The sequence below is a fragment of the Lactuca sativa genome, chromosome 9, assembly GCF_002870075.4.
Source record: "Lactuca sativa cultivar Salinas chromosome 9, Lsat_Salinas_v11, whole genome shotgun sequence".
Taxonomy (NCBI): domain Eukaryota; kingdom Viridiplantae; phylum Streptophyta; class Magnoliopsida; order Asterales; family Asteraceae; genus Lactuca; species Lactuca sativa.
This window is the reverse complement of record NC_056631.2, coordinates 212,612,418-212,630,628: the sequence shown is the minus strand read 5'-3', so window position 1 is coordinate 212,630,628 and position 18,211 is coordinate 212,612,418.

Here is an 18,211-nt window from a genome sequence, read left to right as displayed (position 1 = left end):
GAACGTACGATAACAAGAACAAGATAAAATTTATGTGAGACTACTTCACTGCTTAGCAATATACTTGTAAAGTCATGTTTTATAGCTAGAGTCTCTTGGAAGGAGAGCGGACATTGTGTGTATAGATCTATACGGGATTGACAAACCCACATTCCGACTGTTCGATACAGTTGGCCGAAAGGCCAGGGGTGACAAATTTCACATTAGTTTCGACGTGAGCAGGTCATCGTGTTATTCACTTGTCGATTAGTATGGTTATAACGACATCACATCGCAACCTTAATTAACAAACTGGGTTTTAAGGTAGTTAATGTTTCAATAAGTTTTGTATACAACATTACTGTAGTCTTTCATTTACCTATTACATTCATATAGTGATATTTTCAAAAAAAGAGTAATGTAAACTATTTTCTAGTAATGATAGTCATAAAATTGGGAAAACATACAAAACAGTCAGGTCTTGGTAGAAGACTACATTACATCAGTTTAAGAGAAACAAACATACAAAACAGACGAGGCTTGGTAGAAGACTACATTTCCTTATAAGTAGAAAATATAGGATTTTCTAAGAGATTCAAACATTTACATCAAACTCTTACAAACATTTACATCAAACTCTTACAAACATTTACATCAAACATTTACAAACACTTTCTTTAAACATACACAAACATTTGACCCTAAAATACTTATGAACTCACCAGCTTAAATGCTGAGCTATGCGTTCAAAATAACTTGTATTCTCTGGTCGACGTAGACAGGTACAGATGACCAGACTTTTGAGAAGATAGAGTGTATTCAAGACTCGTCTTTATTTTGATTACATATTTTGGTTTCTTATAACTTTGCAGAACAAACTTGTATTAAATTATATTTTTAATGCAATGGATGATGATGTTGCTTGTTTACTATTATGCATTGTTATGTTACTGTACATGACGTCCTCCACCCGCGAATATTTCTACGGTTCCGGTTTTAGGGTGTGACAGATTGGTATCAGAGCTTTGTTTATAGTGAATTGAGTATGTCAACCCATGAAAGATATACAAATATAAACATATCGGGATTAAAACACTCTGCCCAAGAGTTTATACTTTTTAAATAATAAAATATTTCACTAAAGTATACATACCTACCTACTTACTACATAATAGTGTCATACAAGAACAGAACAAAAGTAATTAAATGTTGGACATTACAGTCAAACCTGAGCAGTTATGTAATCATATATGGGATCAATATAGCCTGATCAACTATATTTATTTGAGATATGATGAACATGTGTTTAGGAGTGATAGTGGTGTTGCGACAGGTCTAAAACTTACCTAACTATACATATACTACATTTATGAACCAATGAATCGAGTAAGTAACAAATCAGAGTATGTAAGAATGCGAGATTGAACAACGAATGTAAAAAAGATCTGGTTTCAGCTCAATTACTCACTCAAAGTTTACAGAGTATAAAGAATGGTTCTGTAAAGAAGACTTACTTTCTAACTCTAGTAAACATCCCTGTTTATAGGAAACAGAGAAAGTGTACAAAAAATATACTAAGGCATAAACACTTAAGCTTCGTATAAAAGGGCCCTAGTAAAATAGACTACAAAACATACGAATAGCCTATCAAAATTCTACTAATTACAACAAATATATCCCTTACAATCTCCCCCTTTGTACTTCTAGTCGAAGCCATCCATTAGTAAGATGCTAGATGGAATACAACATCACTCTTCGTATCTCGGTGTACCAGGATATGATCGTCTTAAGCACCTTTTTATCACCTTCGTTGTTCTTCTTACAATGATTCATACGAAAAATTATGTTCGTATATTGATATGTCGAATACGTTTCCACTTCACTTGCCTGGAGCAAAAAACGCTTTGCTTTTCCCGCTTTGTCTTTTCCTGTGAAGACCATCCTAAAAGGCCTTAAACATATCTCTCAGTTTGCATACTTCTTCAGCTTAATTTGTGTCTTCATAGGTGCCATTGGAGCTTTAATTTCCATACCCTTAGCTATTTCTAATTCAACATCAGTTAGTGCCAGGCACTCGTAATAATTCTCAATGAAAATCTTGATGTGAGCAATTCCAAGCATGAATTCATCAGGATCAGTATTTTGAAGATATGAAAATGATTTATCCTTCAAAATCAATGCAACTTGCATAAGATCATACAAGTTCATTAATGGATAATCTGCAATGGTGAAATCACAAATATTTCCATTTTCCCGGGCCACAACATACTTATCATTTTGGACTGTGTTTTCGAATATTACATCCCTCTTCATAATGATAACTTTCTTGATCTTCACCAAAGACCAAACTTCCTCAGGGGTTTTGCAAGAACAGCATGGAATCGTATTTTCATGTGAGTATCTTCATCTTTTTCTTTAAAATTTCCTTCATCTTTGAATTGAGGCATGATAAACATCATCTCATTCATTGGAAAATCCAACTGGCTTGCATCTGTATTCGTTACAATGTAACTCTGCTTTGGTTTCTTGTCAAACAAATACATGTGAATGAATGCAACCTTGGCTTCGATTGTTTCGTAATTGTAATGTTTTGATGGATCACATTTATTCAAACCAGGTGGATCACTTGCTCGTTGAGTCATAATGCTTTGGATTAACCTCATCCTTTCAATTTCGGCTTCAGCCTCAACCTTCTTTTCCTCCTTAGATTTTTCCACAATAATGGTTTTTCTTTTTTCTTTCAAAGAATTCTCAGGTATAATTGGCTTCTTATTGCTCCCACTAGCACCTTCACCAATAACAACTCCTTTTGTGACAGGTCTTGAAATTGGCATTGTAGTGACCACTATCGAAATAACTGGCCCATCAAAAGATGATATTGGTTTTGTTGTTGAGATCTTCATAGCAAACACCTTTCCAACAAGTTTTGCATCTGCATGCAAAGCTTCACCAGTAGCCTTCGCATCTCCAACCTTTCTTTCTCCCCCTTGCAACCCTGTGAAAACAGGTGGGGCATCCATCGTTGGCAGAAGGTTCGAAATCCTGGAAAGAGGGGCCAGTTGTTTTTCGAGAATATCTTCGAATTGGTGAATTTTTGTGACAAAAATTCAGGAGTTATTTGAGAAGATGAAACACGCTTGGTAGACAACTCTTTGATCTCCTTTAGCTTAGTAATACCCTCCATAAAATTTTTATTTTCTGTTGTATAAAGTTGAGTAAGTTGAGGACTCATACTTTCGTACAATTTAAAAAAATTGGTCACTGCATCACAAATTATGTCAATCTTTTGACTGAGAGATGCATAGACCTGTTGAACAGAAGCAATCTCTTTTTGCATATCATGGCGAAGCTCTTGAATCTACAAATTTACATCTTCACGGACCTTCTTGAGTTCTAGAACGAAAAAAAAATGTCGTTCCTTTGCCACATTTTTCAATTCCATCAAATCTCCCATAAACGTCGAATTTTGAAAATTAATTCTCAACTCATTGTTTTGATCGGAATGATCCACCTTCTTTAAAATTCGAGCCTCAGAATCTCAAATCATACTAAAGACTTTAGAGTTGACTCTTCCTTCTAACAATTTCAACAACCAATCAACCTCCAAACTAGAAACATAGTTACCTCCCTCGATATCTTCTTGATATTGTAACGTCCTGGAATAGCAAGAGTAAAGTTGAAGGGCTAAAAGAGTAATATGAGAAAGATAGACTCGGCGACTCCATGGGTGGACTCGACGAGTAGAGTCACGACTTGGTCGCGTGTTAAGTGGCCGACTCGGCGAGTCAGTGTATTGGACTCGGCGAGTAGGCGCTGAATGGAGAAAACCCTAAATCCGGAAGTTGATCCATATATAAGGAACATTATGTTTCCTCCCCAGCCTCCTTATCACCCCTTGAGTCCTAGAAACCCTAATTTCATGGAGAACCCCCATTGTTGAGTGAATTGGAGCTTGGTAAGGTGGTTGTTGAAGAGATCTTGAAGAAGAAGAGGCTTGGAGCAAGGGGCTTTGCTTGGATTCGAGTTCCATTGCAGTTGGGGCATTCTTTTGAGGTAATATCTCGTTCTTGGGCTGTTAGTCTTATGGATTCATCATTATGGGGTTTGTGGGGAGCTTATCTTTTGGTGTTTTGGAGTTTAGAGGTTAGATCTGAGGTTGCTACCTCAGATCTGGATTGGAGAAGGGTTGGAATGCAATAAAGTCCCTATGTCTAAGTGTGTAGTGAAGCTATCATGTCCCAAACCCTATCCCTAAGGTGTTAAAGGCCTAGATCTCTTTGGATTCACGTAAAGATTGCCACTTTACGTGATGGATGGGTTGTAGGAGGCTAGATCTATGTTTTGGATCAATTGCATGGCCTGGAGTGCTTCTGTATAGATTCAGACCAGTGGTACTCGGCGAGTCACATGGGTGGACTCGACGAGTTGCTTGAAGATGAGCTGGAACTCGACGAGTTGGAAGAACAACTCGGCGAGTTGGATGAAGATGGTCTGGAACTTGGCAAGTTGTATTAACAACTCGGCGAGTAGGTTGAAGATAGCCTTAGACTCGGCGAGTCTTGTTGAAGATTCCCAATATTTTCTAGTTGAGTCGAGAATCGGCGAGTCAAGGGATGACTCGGTGAGTTGTGGGCGAGTGGACTTAGAGTTGTTGGACTCTACGAGTCTCGGTGTGACTCGGCGAGTTAGGTCGCGGATTGAGGGAACTTCTGAGTATGGGGACTCGGCGAGTCATCGGGTTGACTCAGCGAGTAGAGTCAGTCAGGGGTTGACTTTGACCTTGTCCAAAGTTTGACCAGTTGTCTTTCAGGAGTATTTGGTAATTAAGGGTATTTATTGAGTTGAGTGTGTTGGTGTTCAGTGGAGGAGTTCGTGTCGGTGCTTGGAGCAGCAGGATCTTATCCTTTCAGCCGGCAGTTTCGAGGTGAGTTATCCTCACTAATCAACAGGGTCTAAGGCACCAAGGCCGGCCCTTATCGAATTGTGATCCGAGTAGTTGTGGTTATGTTGTTACTGTGTTATGTTTGCATCCTGAGAGCTACGATGGTATATGTTAGAGACCTGATTGAGATCGGTATCCTGAGAGATAGGGTGATGCTATGCTAGTGACCTGTTAGGTCGGTATCCTGGTTAGGGTGATGATATGTTATGTGATCTGTTTGATCTGCTTGTTGACTGTGAATTTCTATATGATTGTATGTATATGTGCACATGGTTGTTTGGACTGGAGTTGGGTTGAGGCGGGTCCTGCTTTGTGCTGTAGGCCAAGATACCCAAGGCGGACCGGTTGTCCCGAAGGGCCAGCGAGCGGTCCGGATAGGCTGTAGGCCCCAAGAGGGAGGACCAGATGTGCCGAGGCTCGGAGAGTGGACCAGACAGACTGAAGGCACGGTGTGGGCGGACCAGTCACACTGTAGACTCAGAGAGTGAACTTGGTGGATTGGAGGCCCGGTGCGGGCGGACCAATCACACTGCAGACTCGATGTATATGGAGAGTGGACCAGGTGGATTGAAGGCCCGGTGCGGGCGAACCAATCACACTACAGACTCGATGTATGTGGCTAGACTCAGAGGGTGGACCAGGTGGACTGTAGGCCGGTGCGGCAGACCAGTCACACAGTAGACTCGAAGTGCATGGCCGTTCTATGATCAGATATGTTGTGGCATGTTATGTGTGTATGATATAAGTGGTTGGTATTTTGGGGATATCTCGCTAAGCTTTCTGGCTTACAGTTGTGGTTTTATATTTTTCAGGTTCTTCAGGAGACCGTGGCAAGGCGAAGGCGTGATCGTACCGCTCCACATGATTTTGTAGTAATGTGATTCTGGGAATACGTTAAATATTTTGTATTGAAAACCTTTTTGTAAAGATTTTATGGAATCGAGCTGTTTTTGAAGAATTTAAAATTGGTTGTATTTTTCGGTCGTTACAAGTTGGTATCAGAGCCTTGGTTTGAGTGAATTTGAGGAACATTCGTGTAACTCCAGTCTCAAATCGAGGAGAGTTTTCAAAAGAGTATTTAAAATGGTTTTCAAAATGAGTAAGGGAGGACGCGGAGGTACGATCAGCCGGAGCCAGTAAGTAACCCCAAAATACCATGCATGATATTTGTTTTTGAGCTTTGATAGAACAACATGCTAGTCATAGGCTAGGGATCTTCAGGATTTCATGATAATGTTGCCTGATTTGTGATGTCTGTAGCCTAGGGTTCCTTATGGGAGATTTTCAGTTTTCCTCTAGTGGTGAGGGTTGAGCGGTGTTATGCATGTTTCTCTAGGGTGTTGTGGTAGTACTTCATACAAATATGGGTAGGTGTGGAAGGTAGTATGGGCCCGTACTACTGAAAGCACAGGACCCATACGCGTATCAGGGAAACCATGATCTCTAGGGTTGGGTTGAGAGAGTTGGATCCCAGGTTAGTGGGGAGAGCCTGAGATTTTGTGTGGTGTTTTTCAGTATGGAGATTCCGAGGCATGATGAGAGTGGATCTGGATCAGGATCGGGAGCAGGAGAGAGAGTTCCGGGCGGATCGGTACCGCCTGAGGTTATCGGTCAGATGAGCACGTGTGAGTTGGATGCGAGGATTCGTGAGATCCTGCGTGAGGAGATTGCTGAGTTGTTCCGGGCTGAGTTGCCGGAGCTGTTTGGGTCGATCAAGACCGCCATGGTTGAGTATTTTGATGAGCGCTATGCGGCTCTCACAGAGACGGCTGTCGCGGCAGCTACAACGGCTGTAGCGGCGGCAGGGGGAGGAGCTGGTCGGGGCTTTCAGTATCGGGACTTCGATAATACGAAGCCTCCCACCTTCGATGGAGTTCAGGACCCGATTGTTGCTATGAGGTGGTTATCAGACGTGGAGGGGTGTTTCTTCATGTGTTCATGCCCTACTGATCAGAGGGTGAGGTGTGCTCTGAACCTGTTGAGGCTCGGGGCGAAGGATTGGTGGAGATTGACCACGGGGTCATATTCGGATGCGTAGAGGGCTGCGGTTTCATGGGATCAGTTCAGGGAGATGTTCAGTACTCGTTATGTTCCGCAAGTGGAGAGGGAGAGATTGGCTCAGGAGTTCCTGGAGCTGAAGCAGGGTTCGGAGTCGGTGACTGAGATCACCAGGATGTTCACTAAGAGGGCGATGTTTTGCCCAGAGTTCGCTTCGGAGCAAGCTCAGATGTCTCGATATCTGAGCATGCTCAAGAGGGACATCAGACAGTTTGTGTCTACACAGAGGTGCGAGACCTTGTTGGAGTTGCAGGAGGCCGCCAGGCGGCATGAGTTAGAGATTGAATTGCAGTTGCGTGAGCTGAGGCATGCTCCGGTGCAGTTGCAGCCGGCGCCGAAACGGTCCAAGACCGTTGATGTTAGAGTGGGGGATCTGAGCAGCCACACTTGTGGGAAGTGTGGGAGGGGTCACACTGGAGTTTGTAGGTCCGGTGGTGCGTGCCGCAAGTGCGGAAAGGAAGGGCACTATTCGAGGGATTGTCGGCAGTCAGCGCCGGTTCGGGATTTGAGGATTTGTTATCATTGTCATCAGGTTGGACATTTCAGGGTCAACTGTCCACAGCTGGCTGCATGACCGGTGCAGGCTCCAGCGCTGGCCAAGGGCTCAGGGTCGTGCTTATGAGCTTGCGGCAGAGGAGGTCAAAGTAGTGTCGGATGCAGCTGCGGGTATGTTTCTTTCTTGATATCTTGTTATCTTGTGATTATTAAGGTGTATTGTTTATGTGTTGGTATTTTTGTTTGGTTTTCGATGTGGTATTCGTCATTTTGAGGGTTGCAGTTTGGTTATGGGTTATTGTTTGGGAAATTTGTTGGTTATCATCCATGAGAGTTATTAGTGGGAACCTGGCATTGGTTTGAAGGGCGGGTAGCATCTGCTTTCTGAGGAATGGTTAGATGCAGATTGAGTTTCTTTCGAGCAGATTAATCGGTGTTGATGTGGGATCTTGTTAAGGTTATGATGCTTGTGGGAAGCAGTCCGCATGTAAGTGTTTTCTTTGTGCAGAGTTGTTTTGAGAGATCGGTGATGGCGACTGATGGTTGTTAAGCAGTGCTACAAGTGGGGGATGATTGGAGAATTCTCCGGGAGATCAATGAGTATTTGAGGGTGCGTAGCTGTTGGGATTCAACAGTGTTCTGTCAGCCTAGAGTATAGGCTGGTAGGAGCAAGTGTCGGGCATGCAGGGCGGGATACAGACCTAGGGCATTTGATTGTGGAGGGCCTGGGAGCAGGCCGGGATCGAGCATGTGCGATTGAGACAGAGTTCGGAACCCTTATAGGGCTAGAACAGTGCACATAGGAGGATTTCTGTGAGTGATAGCTCGAAATGATGAGTGCTAGTTGAGCGGTCTGGATAGACTGAAGGCCGGTAGGCGTACCAGTCAGGCCGAAGGCTCGGAGAATGGTCCAGCCAAACTGAAGGCAGTAAGAGCGGTCTAGATTGGCTGAAGGTTCTGAGAGTGGTCCAGATTGGCTGAAGGCCTGGTGAGGCGGTCCAGTCATGCTGAAGACTCTGCAGGTATTGTGGAACAGTTTGAGGAGATGGATTGAGTATGTTGCGATGTGTTAGCATTAGGAGGTCTGGCCCCGGGTATTGATCATGATTAGTGGAGGTGGTGCATGGACTCGAGAGTCCTTGCGAGCAGATTCAGAGCATGTGTGTTGGATGGATAGCGGTTACACTATAAAAGGGTGGTGTGGCGTTGGGAGAGCACCGTGACACTTGTCGGAGTGACAATGTGGCCGAGTGGATTCCTTGGTAAAGGAAAAGAGAGAGGTGTGTAACTCCGAGAGGGAGTGTAAGTTCACGGAAGTGAAAGCGACAGAGCAGAGTTATGATTAGAGTAATTCGAGTATGGTTATCGAGCAGCGTGTTTGCGGCAGTGGAATAGAAGCTCATCCGGTTTGGGATGTCTGCTGAGGTCGCGGAGGGAATTCCGCAGGTGTAGAGCCAAGAGGCTCGGAAGGGATGCAGGGAGAGAGTCTTGGGCTCTCAGTTTGATTCTGATCAGGGTATTGGGTATGTATTAGTGGTTCATCCTGGGGGATGTTTGAGGATATCATCAGTGTATCGGGTTTTCCCAACCTGAGGGTGCTAGAGCTAGTTCAACATGTGTATGTGATTGCAAGAGGAGAACTCATGGGAGTTGCTCTAAAGAATGTGTCCTTCCGTCAGCATGGAATGGATAGAGTGGGATTCGGATCAGGGATCCGATGGTTCATGGTTTTCTAGGCCATATTGGTCGAGTGATTGTTGAGATTTGGAGCAGTGATGCATCATGGGTAATTCTCGGTTGTTGAGTGTGATTATCAGAAGGTGCAGCCAGTGCCTGGCTTGAGACGGTGGTCAGGACACCGTAAGGAAGGAGAAAACGAGTTTCTAGTTCGACGGTGGTGGTTTGAGAAACCTGGTTGGTTTAATGCCAGGTGGTGCATGGCAGGAGTATTTCTAGGAGTTGAGTTGTTGCAGGCTTCGAGGACGAAGCCTAATGTAAGTGGGGGAGAATTGTAACTTCCCGGAATAACAAGAGTAAAGTTGAAGGGCTAAAAGAGTAATATGGGAAAGATAGACACGGCGAGTCCATGGGTGGACTCGGCGAGTAGAGTCGCGACTTGGTCGCGTGTTAAGTGGCCAACTCGGCGAGTCAGTGTATTGGACTCAGCGAGTAGGCGCTGAATGGAGAAAACCCTAAATCCGGAAGTTGAGCCATATATAAGGAACATTATGTTTCCTCCCCAGCCTACTTATCACCCCTTGAGTCCCAGAAACCCTAATTTCGTGGAGAACCCCCATTGTTGAGTGAATTGGAGCTTGGTAAGGTGGTTGTTGAAGAGATCTTGAAGAAGAAGAGGCTTGGAGCAAGGGCCTTTGCTTGGATTCGAGTTCCATTGCAGTTGGGGCGTTCTTTTGAGGTAATATCTCATTCTTGGGCTGTTAGTCTTATGGATTCATCATTATGGGGTTTGTGGGGAGCATATCTTTTGGTGTTTTGGAGTTTAGAGGTTAGATCTGAGGTTGCTACCTCAGATCTGGATTGGAGAAGGGTTGGAGTGCCTGAAAGTCCCTGTGTATGAGTGTGTAGTGAAGCTATCATGTCCCAAACCCTAGACCTAAGGTGTTAAAGGCCTAGATCTCTTTGGATTCACGTAAAGATTGCCACTTTATGTGATGGATGGGTTGTAGGAGGCTAGATCTATGTTTTTGATCAATTGCATGGCCTGGAGTGCTTCTGTATGGATTCAGACTGGTGGTACTCGGCGAGTCACATGGGTGGAATCGACGAGTTGCTTGAAGATGAGCTGGAACTCGACGAGTTGGAAGAACAACTCGGCGAGTTGGATGAAGATGGTCTGGAACTCGGAGAGTTGTATGTACAACTCGGCGAGTAGGTTGAAGATAGCCTTAGACTTGGCGTGTCTGTTCTTGGACTCGGCGAGTCTTGTCGAAGAGTCCCAATATTTTCTAGCTGAGTCGAGAATCGGCGAGTCAAGGGATGACTCGGTGAGTTGTGGGTGAGTGGACTCATAGTTGTTGGACTTGACGAGTCTCGGTGTGACTCGGCGAGTTAGGTCGCGGATTGAGGGAAGTTCTGAGTATGGGAACTCGGCGAGTCATCGGGTTGACTCGGCGAGTAGAGTCAGTCAGAGGTTGACTTTGACCTTGTCTAAAGTTTGACCAGTTGTCTTTCAGGAGTATTTGGTAATTAAGGGTATTTATTGAGTTGAGTGTGTTGGTGTTCAGTGGAGGAGTTCGTTTCGGAGCTTGGAGCAGCGGGATCTTATCGTTTCAGCCGACAGTTTCGAGGTGAGTTATCCTCACTATATCAACAGGGTCTAAGGCACCAAGGCCGACCCTTATCGGATTGAGATCCAGGTAGTTGTGGTTATGTGGTTACTGTGTTATGTTTGCATCCTGAGAGCTAGGATGGTATATGTTAGAGACCTGATTGACATCGGTATCCTGAGAGATAGGGTGATGCTATGCTAGTGACCTGTTAGGTCGGTATCCTAGTTAGGATGATGATATGTTATGTGATCTGTTTGATCTGCTTGTTGACCGTGAATTTCTATATGATTGTATGTATATGTGCACATGGTTGTTTCGACTGGAGTTGGGTTGAGGCGGGTCCTGCTTTGTGCTGTAGGCCAAGATACCCAGGGCGGACCGGTTGTCCCGAAGGGCCAGCGAGCGGTCCGGATAGGCTGTAGGCCCCAAGAGGGCGGACCAGACGTGCCGAGGCTCGGAGAGTGGACCAGACAAACTGAAGGCCCGGTGTGGGCGGACCAGTCATACTGTAGACTCAGAGAGTGGACCAGGTGGATTGAAGGCCCGGTGCGGGCGGACCAATCACACTGCAGACTCGATGTATATGGAGAGTGGACCAGGTGGATTGAAGGCCCGGTGCAGGCGGACCAATCACACTGCAGACTCGATGTATGGGTCTAGACTCAGAAGGTGGACCAGGTGGACTGTAGGCCGGTGTGGCGGACCAGTCACACAGTAGACCCGAAGTGCATGGCTGTTCTATGATCAGATATGTTGTGGCATGTTATGTGTGTATGGTATAACTGGTTGGTATTTTGGGGATATCTCACTAAGCTTTCGGGCTTACAGATGTGGTTTTATATTTTTCAGGTTCTTCAGGAGACTGTGGCAAGGCGAAGACGTGATCGTACCGCTCCTCATGATTTTGTAGTAATGTGATTCTGGGAATACGTTAAATATTTTGTATTGAAAATTTTTTTGTAAAGATTTAATGGAATCGAGCTGTTTTTGAAAAAATTAAAATTGGTTGTATTTTTTGGTCGTTACAGATATTGAAGAATAGAATTCAATTTCTTATTGAGAATTTTGAATTGTTTCATAGTCATCAGTAGATGATCCGGAAAAAATTCATCAGCATCATCAAACTCCAAATCCTCAAACGTTCCTCCAAACCTTCATTATCATTATCAGTCTCCATGGATTCTTGAAAAAGTGTAGTAGTTTTGGGTGGATCAGTAGATTGGGAAGAAAAAAGAGAAGTAAAGGGTTGATTGATAATGTTTTCAAATGTGGGTGAGTTTGTGGTTGAAATTATTGGTGTGATTTGTGTGATTTGAGGAGGTAACAAAACATGACAATCAGTATTACCTTTAGCTTCTTTCTTCGAATCTTCAACACCCATACTGCCATTTATATCCATATTAGAGTCGTTTACATTGATGTCTGAAGTTCGTACCTTCTCGAAAACTGATTTAGTAACCAAGACTTTGGGTGGAATGACAATTGTCTGCTCAGGAGTGGAACTATCTTTGTTGAGATTTGCTTCAGGGGTTTCTAGAATTCTTTCATCCTCATCGTCGGTGGATTCAGTGGATATAACAATCTTTCTTGTCTTCTTCTTCTTATTCTATGAAAGATGTTTAGCCATACCTTCAGCCCTACGTTTCTTTGATGATGGAGCAGTGTCCGAAAAGGCGCTCCATGGCGCGCGCCAAGGCGCGCCATAGCGTGAGGCATGGCTTCGCTGTTACGAAAAGCTTCATAACGTTGCTGTTAGGCGTGGCGCATGGCAAGGCATGATATGGCACACCATGGCGCGTTATGGCGTGTTATGGCGCGTGTTTTTTCGTTTGAGACATATTTTTTTTTCTCTTTGTTATGTCTTTTCAAATCAGAGATATAAGTATTGTGGTTTTTGTTAACTTTTTGTTATTAGTTATTGATCTAACACATCTAAAAAGTAGTTATATTTAATATAAATTTATATTTATGTGGTAATATAATTTTAAATTAATACAAAATCGCCGCCTTACATCACGCCTTGAAAAACGCCATGGCTCGTTAAGCTTGAGGCTTGGCCTTGCCGCCACACCACGCCTCATGCCATTTAGAACCTTGTGATGGAGAAACAGGTGCTGCAATTTCGCGAATTAGTACTCCCTCATGAGTAACTTGTGGCTTTCTTACCATGTCAGGTGATGGAGACTTTTGTATATGCTTAGCTTTCATTTTGATTCTTCGAAAAACACCGGTCTTCGAAGGAATAACCACTTGCTCTTGAGTTTCTTCAACAACAGACTCAATCAATTTTGTGTCAGCAACTGAGACTTTGTGTATCACTGGTTCTAAAACTGTAATTGGCTTCTTCTTTGGAGACTTTGTAGACTTAGACTCCTTGATTGGCTTTTTAGAAGAACTAGGTTTATTTGTCTTCTAATGTCTTGACTTCTTCTCCTCCCTTGGCAATAGGATCCCAGTTTCAACAGTAGTATCAATGGTTTTCAAGTAAGCCACAAAGACTGAATTCGTAGGATCAACTTGTTTTAGCATCGAATCAAGAATACGAGCCACAAAGGGAAATTCCTCAGCATCATCTCTTAAATCCTTCGGAATGTGATATGTTTGAAAAACTACTTTTTAATCATCATTGGGCACCAAAATTCCCTCCTTGTTGTAGAAATATTTTAGAATTAAGCTCCAGTACCTCGCACACGAAATAGCATGAATAACATTTGTTTTTTCTACACTCTTTTGGAATTCCTTCCATAACTGAGTAGAATAAGCCACTTCTAGATCATAGTATAGCCCAACAACCATGACATATACCTCCATTCGTCCTTTATCGATTCCAACAGTTCTTCTTGTTAAACATCTAAGAAAAATACCAAAAAAAAAGCGTCAGATGCTAGGAAGACCATATTTCTTAAAATCACTGATCTTGGAAAGTTGAGGTTGGTGACCCATCTCATTGAACATATGTACAATTTGAGGGAATGAGAAATCATCATACGGTGGCGAATTTGGAATTTCAAGAATTTTCCAAAAGCGTTTCTTTGACAATCTGACCTTTTTGTCATTCACCAAATTGAAAGTAATTGCATCAAAAGCTTTGGTGTAAGTAGCTATGGATCTTGCTTGAGAAAGCCATGAAATCGGAACTGAACATGGCCTTTGACAGGACAGAACTCTTCAAACCAACCACTAACATCTTCAGCTCTTCAGGGTATTTAGAAACATCGGTCTCCACTTGATAATTAGTTCCTTGAATCCTCATAATCGGTAATCAAGTCATATCATCAGTGGTATGAGAAGGATTAGCATTGTCATGAGTAGAAATCACCATTGTTAGGGTTTGAATGCTTTGTGAAGAACAGAGAGTATTTTGGAATTTTCTTCTGAAAGCATAAATGGATTAAGAACCCTTGAATCCCCTTTTATATGTAACCCTGATATATGAATTTGAAGCGGGTTGTGCATTAAATGAATCCTACGTGGCACCTTGAAAGTCGCACCATGATGACGATAAAGTCGCTATGCGTGAAAAAGTAACTGTCACTTCTCCTCAAAACCTGGAGAGAATACAAAACGTCCCCTCAAACAGGCTGGTTCGTTTTCCCCAATAGAATTGTAGCCGTCGAAACCCTTCGTATGGAAGTAAGGCTCTTTTACTTTTGGGTTTTAAAGTAAAGTCATTTACCAAATGTTCAAAATCATCAGCCTAAGTTGGTGTTACTCAGAACCTCAAGGATTTCGTGTGAAGTGTTCCAAAGAATTAGTTGAGAAGCAATAAAAAGAAATATCTGGTAGTCAGTGATGTCGAACAATTTTTTGACATAAAAGCAGAATAAATCCCGAGAAAAGATTACTTCATTAATCACCATGAGAGATGATCAACTGCTTGTGTATGTTCCCGTGATATACAATGGAATATTTGTAAAGAAATATCGAAGGGCTTCTTTTATTAGGCTTTATGGGTAGGTATCTAAATTTCGTTACATATTAACCTAAACATAAGGTGAGAAATTGTAATAGAAATTACTTGTTTGACCAGTGTAGTCATTGACAAGTGTGCTTTGGAAAAATTTTAAATGACTTTGGATTACGAATAAAACTCACATGAAAATCATATTAATGAAAAAAATTTGCGTTCGATCTTTATAGGTAACAAACATCATGGGTTTCGAATGTTTGATCAAGACTACTCATAAGAAGTGAATATGATTTGGAGTTTCGAATGAAGGTACTGAAACAAATGTTTTGTGAAAATATGGAATATAGTTCCCCGTCAATTCCTTAAAAGGTTAGAAGGTTGGGTTTGACTTTTATTATGGTCTCATGATGTCAGATCATAAACATAGATTTTTGATATGTCTAGGTTTCGATTGGTTTGATCAGATATCTCTTGGACATATGTCTTCGTGTGTGATTGTGTAAGAAATTTTACATGAAAAAGATTGGTGTAAGACACGAAATACACCTCTGTTATATTTGGACTAAACAGTAAACTCTTAACTCATGTGAGAAGATTCAGGTAGCTCAGGAGACTAATGCGAATATAAGCCTGATTGGGAAGAAATTTTCGTATGAAAGATTTCATTAAGGCTTTCGTAGACACCCATCGACTCAATGGAGGCTTTGGTTAACATGCAGCAGCACGCTTCTAGGGACAACTTAACTAGTTCAAAGTATTCAAAATTTTACCTGACCCTAGAACAGTAAGCATTGCCCAAATTGAATCAGCATGAATGTCTGCCACAAAATACTAAAAAGAAAAGATAAACAAAATATTTTAGTTGTTTTTGAATTTTTGAAAATGAAAAACATAACAAAAAAATCTTTTTAGAGTTTTAAATTTTTCAAAAAGAAAAGACAAAACAAAATAAAATCATTTTGGTATTTTTGATTTTTCAAGAATAAAATGACAAACAAAATGAAGTTGTTGCAAACACATGAAATTTAATCAACCCCTAAAAAGTGACAAATTTACGAATTCGAAGGGATCGAAGAGTTGACTATGAACAGTAACCTCTGAATACTGAATGAAATTGCTTTTTCTTTTATTCAACGCCTCAGAATCATTCAAGGTCAACCATCACTCTCCCTTTTCGCATGGAACAAAGTTTCCATTGATCATTCCAAGTCCTTCTAAGATTCTTACGAATGACTTTTCATCTAAAGGTTTTGTGAAAATATCAGCTAACTGATCAGTTGTTTTCACAAAATGCACTTTAATGTTTCCAACCTCCACGTGATCCTTGATGAAATGATAACGAAGAGCTATATGTTTAGTCTTTGAAGGAGGCAGCAGCAACCACATATTGTACTTTAGCAGTTGAAATTGATACACACGTTTGCTTTTTTGACTGCCAGCTTACCAACTTGCCATCAAGCAATTGACATCCACCACTTGTGCTCTTTCTATCAAGATTATAACCACCCAAGTTTCCATCCAAATAGGATTGAACAAAGAACACATTTTTTGAAGGATACCACAATCCTAATGAAATTGTTCCCTTAAGATAACGAAATATATTCTTTACAGCAGTGAGATGTGGTTCTCGTGGATTTGACTGATACCTAGCACAATTACACACAGAGAACATGATATCAGGTCGACTAGCAGTAAGATAAAGTAAAGAACCAATCATGCTCCTATAAAGAGTTAGGTCAACTACAGGTTTATCTAACAAATGTATCAACTTTATGCCAGTTCCCATAGGAACTCGTAATTTTGTGCTATTTGTCAATCCAAACTTCTCTAGCAGATTCTTCGTATATTTTTCATGATTGATAAAAATACATTCTCTATTTTGACAAATATTCAAACCAAGAAAATTGTTGATTTTTCCCATCATGCTCATTTCAAATTTACTTTTCATCAAATTTTCGAATTCACTAGACAAAGCAGGGTCAGTTGAGCCAAAAATTATATCATCAACATAAATTTGAACAAGCATTAGATGATTCCCAACTTTCTTTTGAAATAATGTAGGGTCAACTGATCCTTGTTTAAATTTTGATTGTTTCAAAAATGAAGTAAGTGTGGCATACCATGCTTGTGGTACTTGTTTTAAACCATAAACTACCTTATTTAATATATAAACATGATCAAGATGATATTAGTTCATAAAACCTGGGGGTTGTTCTACATATACTTTTTCTTCAAGCTCTCCATTCAAGAATGCACACTTCATGTCCATTTGATAAACATAAAAGTCTTTGTGAGCTGTATAAGCCAGAAATATACGAACAGCCTCGAGTCTTGCGACAGGGGTAAAAGTTTCTTCGTAATCAATTCCTTCTCGTTGTGAATAACCTTTAACAACAAGCATGGCTTTGTTTCAAACAATCATTCCATCTTTGTCGGTTTTATTTTTGAAAATCCATTTAAGCCCGACAATCGAAACAGCATTTGGCTTAGGTATTAATCTAAAAACCTTGTTTCGTTCAAATTCAGATAATTCAGATTGCACTGAATCAACCAAGTGTGAGTGTTCCATTGCAACCTTAACTTTCTTTGGTTCGATTTTGGATATAAAAACATTAAACATGCAAAATTCTTGATGAGTATTTAATACATCATTCTTTGCACGAATTTGAGCTCTTGTTAATACTCCTTCTTGTAGATTCCCAATTATTTGTTCCTTCGGATGATCTTTTGTCCATTTTTCCGTTGGTGGATAAGTTGGATCAAAGTCCAATGGTGCATCTTCATATAAATCATCATTCTCTGAACCTGCAATTGAACATTCATCATTAAAATCATGAAGATTTTCATTTGGTCCTGAATACTCCCCCTCAACATGATTATGCTCCCCCTCAACATCAACATCCAATCCCTCATTCTCCCCCTTGAAAGAATGCTCCCCTTCAACAAGAGTATTCGAATCCAAGTGCTCCGCCTCCACTGGATTATTTATCTCTTGAGGAGTTGATGTTGAATCATCAGTAAGTGTCGTTAGTTCAGGGATATGATTATCATTGGCATTAATTTCAACATCAACAACATGATTTGAAAATCCAAAACAAATCATAATCAATATCCAACGTTTGTGAAAGTTCAGATTCATCTTGTATTTCTTTTAGAATAGGATAATTTCAAAATGTGTTTCAGTTTGTTTAATATAATAATCATCAAATGTAAGATTAAATGTTTATTCCACTTTTCGTGTTCTTTTGTTCAACACACGATACGTGACTAAATTCTACGAATATCCCAGGAAAATCCCTTCATCAGCTTTTTCTTGAAACTTCGAAAGGTTATCCTTGAGATTCATAATAAAGCACCTGCATCCGAAAACATGGAAGAATTTCACATTAGGTTTTCGATTTTTTAGAATTTCATATGGAGTGATGTTAAAACGTCGATGGATGGATGATCTGTTTTGAGTAAAACATGCGGTGGATACTGCTTCAGCCCAAAGATATTGTGGAAGATTCGCATATGCCAACATAATTCTTGCTGCTT